Source organism: Chanos chanos, chromosome 1, assembly GCF_902362185.1.
Source record: "Chanos chanos chromosome 1, fChaCha1.1, whole genome shotgun sequence".
Taxonomy (NCBI): domain Eukaryota; kingdom Metazoa; phylum Chordata; class Actinopteri; order Gonorynchiformes; family Chanidae; genus Chanos; species Chanos chanos.
The window spans coordinates 29862408-29868407 of NC_044495.1; positions in this window are offsets into that span (position 1 = coordinate 29862408).

A 6000-nucleotide genomic window follows, 5' to 3' on the forward strand; every position below is an offset into this window, starting at 1 on the left:
ATTTTCCAGAGCAAAACATTTTTCATTGAATGTATGACACACACACAAAAAGAGAGAGAGAGAGAGATAGAGAGAGAGATGCTGAGGTCAAATAGGAACATTGATCTATAGCTGAATTTCCAGAATCTTCTCTCAAACACACACGCGTGCGCGCACATGTGCACACACACACAAACACACACCCTTGCACACACACGCACATGCATGCGCAGGCACACAAACTCAAGCAGCAGAGAGAACAAAGCCTCAGGAAGTTAGTCGTCGCCACCACATATTACAGCCATCTGACATGACAGGAAACAGGGTATTAATGTCATGTGAAAATGAAAATAAACAGTACAATTTCATGGCAGTTCATGTTTCAAAACTTCAGAAATTAGGAATTGGTTTTACACCCCACTGCTCCATTTTTGTGGAGCGATTTTTGTGCCCCACTTGACATTGTGTCTTCTGACTGCTGAGTGTCATCATACACACATGGAAATTCCCCTCTTTATCAATCAAGGTCAGGGGTAAAAACAAAGGTTAAATTTGATGAGAGTTTGTCACAGTCTCAATACAATATTTGTTACATCTGTTAAAACAAAATATTATACAAGTAAGAAAATGTTCCAGGTAATATCGACAAACCACGAAAGACATGCATTAACTTACTAGGAAATACTTGCACAGTGCAGATAATACAGAAAAGGAAATACAGAACCCCAAACAGGTGTAGGATGTCAGGTTGGTGAGGGTGTGTTTTTTTTTTTCCAACTGCTTCAATAGAGGGTTGCTCTGGTCGTGGTACACACACTCACACACACACATTCGCACACACACACACACACACACACACACACACACACACACACACACACACACACACACACATACACACACGCACAATGTCAGTTGCACCACTTTTCCCACCACAGGGCTAAAGGGGGGCAGACAGTGTAGTCAGGGGTCTAGGTACACAGCTAACATGCAGGGTCTGAGTGACACACACACACACACACACACACACACACACACCCATTTGTACATTTATACATGCACATGGTTTGGTCTACCTACCCTGAGTCTGGAAAACACACACACACACATACGCACATGTGGGTTTGGCACGTCTGTCCTCAGCGAAGAACTGAGGTCATCTCTTCGTTTCCTGCTCCCCCCTGGTTACATGTACTACCACGGTGACCATCACCTGCCTCACACCTGTCACATATAACGTGTTGTAACTGTTGTCACCAACCAACGCAGAAAATTACACAGCCGTCTTTATGTAACCGTTACCAAAACACACACACACACACACACTCAGAGCCTCCAGAGGAAGAGGGGAATTTTAGGGCAAAAAAATGACAAAAAAAGAAAGAGAGGGGAGAGAAAACAGCCAAAAACACTTGTGCAGAGTCTTTGAACAACCCACTGTGGAAAATGAAAAACTGCTCACTTTTGCTCCGTGCACCAGCCACCCAGGGAAAAGAGCCCAGAATCTACTAACAGTCCAAACCATTAGTCACCACAAGCATTCTGAAGCTAAGCTAACCACTGTCAACATAGAAAATATCAGCTTCTACAGTTTTTAAAATCTTTTATTTTGGCTGGGTGTGGGTTGGAGGTAGGTGGAATTACTTGAAGAATGGTCTAGCCTTTAATAAACAAAGAAATAACAATCTATAATTTGATTACTTTATAGCTGTAATGTTTTGTCTGCCTGTGAGAATACATGGTTTATTTGGCTTCATGCTGTAATGGCAGATGATGGTTGAGGGTATTGTGAATAAAGGGTTTGACCTCTTGGTGGTATCAGGAGGAGTATCACTAGTAGGAGAGTGACAGAGGTCGTCTTGTAATATCCAACAGGGGAATAAAGTGAATGGACACTGAGAGGAATGACGAAGAAGAAAAAGAAGAAGAAAAGAAAGAGCGAGTGAAAAAGTTTTCACAGATATAGGTAATCAGGAATTGCAGTTTAACATCTGTAGATTTAATGAGTGAAATATGCTGATTTACAATAGAAGGTGCAATGCTAATTCATTCACACACACACGCGCACACACACACACACACACACACACACACACACACTCACACACACACACACACACACACACACGCCACAGGCTTTTCGATTATCCTGATGACTGGACTTCAGACCTGAGCAACTATGTGAGAATGAAAACTCATAATTACACAGCAATTATGGCAGATAAAATCTCCTTCACTTTGAGAAAACTTCAAATGAACTGAGGCTTGCATGGGTGCATGTTTTTCTGGGTCTTGGGACAAGAGGATGAAATAAAGGACCAGAAAAAAATGAGAGAGAGGATGTCTTAATTAATTAAACGCAGCATCCTCCATAATTACTGGAAATCAGAGGATCTTTCTCTTTCTTTCTTTCTTTCTTTCTTTCTTTCTCTCTCTCTCTCTCTCTCTCTCTCTCTCTCTGTATGTGTATGTGTGTGTGTGTATGGATGAATTAGCATTGCATCTCCTATTGTAGATCAGCATATTTCAGACATTAAATCTACAGATGCTAAACTGCCATTCCTGATTACCTATATTTGTGAGAACTCTTTCACTCACTCTCTCTCTCTCTCTCTCTCTCTCTCCACACACACACACACGTTACATATACATATACATATACCCTGGGGAGTAAGAAGAAGACTGACCACTAAGGACTGAGCGAGTAGGCTAATCAAAAAGATTAATTGGAGCAAAATAAGGTATTGAGAGAAATCTGTTCTGAATAGTTCTACAGCATCAAAGTCTTTAATTATGAATACAATTTCATGGCAGAGCTGTGAGTCAAAGAACCAAGAGCATCACAGCTGAAGTGAATTGTATGAATGCATTGGTGCAAACAGTTTTAATTCAAGTGTGGTTTTACATTACACAGATTTTGTGGTAAAGTCTTGTGAACAAGGATGCTCACACTCCTGACTACTGAAACTTCCATATCTATAAAAGAAAGTGATGCAAAGTCAGTATCACACACCTACATGTAAGGCGCTGTTTGTGTGTGTGTGTGTGTGTGTGTGTGTGTTTTCATGTGTCTGTGTGTGTGTATGTGTGTGTGTGCTTTACTTTGTGTATGTGTATGTGTGTGTGTGCTTTACTTTTATCTCTGCATCCAAGAAAAAATCAGGATGGGAAATTAAATTTATCTTCCCACATCACAGTAATACATACACACACTAAAACATATTACATTACCTTGAGAGAGAGAGAGAGAGAGAGAGAGAGAGAGAGGGAGAGAACACATCTGGGCCTGATATCCGCTGGTGTGTTTTAAGCATGCAGACTGGTTGCATTTCGGACAGATCCTCTGTCTTGAAAGAAACACACACACACACACACACACACACACACACACACACACTGGCTTCCCATCCATTCAGGAGTCCCACACCAACAGGCCTGACACGGAAGTTCTGTGTTTATTCTTAACTTTGAGACTGGGGCAGAGGAAGGAGTAGGAAGAGGAGTGGTGCTTGACTTTATACATACATACACACTGACTAACTTACAGGAGTGATCAGACAGTGAGCTGAACAAGGTACCTTTAACAGGACACATCTGTGTTTGGGTTTCAAACAAAACCACACTCACACACACACCCACACACACCCACACACACGCACGCACGCACAAAAGGGCAAAGTAAAAGAGAGGAGGACGGAAGAGGGAGGCAGAGGAGAATTAAACAGAGAGAGAAAGAGTTACTGAAAGAGAAGAGAAACAGATAAAGAGACAGACACAGGTCAAAGTAGAAAAGGTGAGAGAAGGAGGGAGTGTATTGAAAGAGCCGAGCAAATGACAGACTGTGTACCTGTTTCAAATTCAGAGAGCCTCGCTCAGTGTGTGTGTGTGTGTGTGTGTGTGTGTGTGTGTGTGTGTGTGCGTGCGTGTGTGTATTTGTGTCAGTTCAAAATAGCTGTGTTTCATTATTTTACCCATCACCAATCGCACCACCTATCACTCCTTTCATCTGCCAAAAATCACCAAAGTATGCAAAGCGGCATGGAACAAGCAGTCCATTAACATGACGTAAACAGAGAGAAAGCAACTCCTCTCAGTAAATGTGTCCTGACAGTAAATGTGAACCAGAGACACCATAGCAAGACACTATAGATACAGAAATACAATCCATTTCATCATTTCAACAAGGACATTACAGAGTCAGCTAATGACTTTTATCACCAAGTCAGTGAGTACTAGTCAATTTTAAATTCAATACATATTTCTGTTTTTCTTCTTTGTCATTTAATCACACCATCTAAATGGAGCCATCTGAGAGAGGAGACATGTTGGTTATGATTTATGACTAAGGGCAGTTTGAAATAAATGGATTTAAATATCTAAGAGTAGCTCTATCATTTATTGTTTCCACCACACCTGATGGGTAAGCTGGGTCTCACCTAAAAATACCTATAACAAAAAGTGTAATAATGCAGGCAGTTATGATTATGATCGCATTCATAATGGCAGCGTCAGCAAGATGAATGTATGCGAGGTAGAGGAGGAGGAGGGGGAGGAGGAGGAAGGGTAGACTCAATTTTAATAAATACTACATCATCTCTCCCCGCCATGCTCATCACCTCTGGCATGACAACCACATTTATTCTCAGACAGTTTGATAAATTCATTTGTTTTTATCAGTAAAAGGGTACACTCAAGGCCTCACTGATCCTGACTGAGGAATGGAAAGTACCAACTGAAAACAATTTTTTCCCTCCCTCTCACTCAATTCTCTGTGTCTGTCTCTGTCTCCCTCTCTCTCTCTTTCTCTCTCTCTCTCTCTCTCTCTGTGTTAGGGTCTGTGAAATAAGTGAATGATTCTCTGTTTAGAACAAATTACTCTAAATCATAACAGAGTGTTATACAAAACAATGAATCACACAAATATATCACGCCATTTCATATGTATTATATCGAGGAAATTTGAAGGGAAAAAAAGGATTTTCTTTTTGTCTTTTTTTAACTTAATTTTAGGCTATTTATTTATTTGGCAAAATAAAAGAATATGTAAAAATCCAAAGAAAATTCACTGGGTTTAGTACGTTAATTAAATTAAGAGATCTTAGTAAATATTTCTAAGAATTATTTATTGGATCTTGATTGGTTAATAAATATTTTCAGCAACAACCATGATGATATATATATATATATATATATATATATATATATATATATATATATATATATATATATATATATATATAGATGACATAATACATCGTATTCCTGGCAAGTCAAAACTTGATGTTGACTTATTGGTTTAAAAATAATTTGCTGTCAGAACACTCGTGTTTCTTATCCCTTTTCCTGATGATCCTGACACAAGTGCACTCATTATTACAAGTGAATCTCATTATCAAAAAGATTTTTGATACATTTTTCATCTCTACATCTAGACTTCGTTTCTTCATCTACAGCCAAGTTACCACACTGTTTTTTTTTTACTTCTCCTAAAGTTACGGTGTCCTTAAAATGTTCTAAAGAAACAGCGTTGTTAATATATGAAAGCTAAAACAAAATGAAGAATAACTGAAATAAATACAACATAAAATAACATAAAATCATAACATCCGACATGTTCTGAAAGTTGGAGGTTAATTTGTTCCAAATTAAAGGAAAAACATCCCTCTGTATTCATACAGCTGCTAGATAATTTGCAAAACTAATAACACGTTACTGCATGAAGCTGTTAATGAACTCTTACAAAAGCACTTTTGTTTCCTGTGAATGTACTTGCTTACATAAATGGGCCTGTGTGAGCTATAGGCCTTCTGTCCTCAGTAGTAAAGAGCAGAGGAGCCTACTGGCACCGTGAGCCATGTTTGTTTTTTACTTTTTAGTGGAAAAAAAGAGAAAACCAATCAGATCATGATAAGAGAAAAGTCTCCAGCACAAGAGAGAGACAGATCTGATATCAAACCACAGGTCAAGCAGACACAGGCATACACACAAACACACACACAAGCAGACTGCACAGATGTGCAT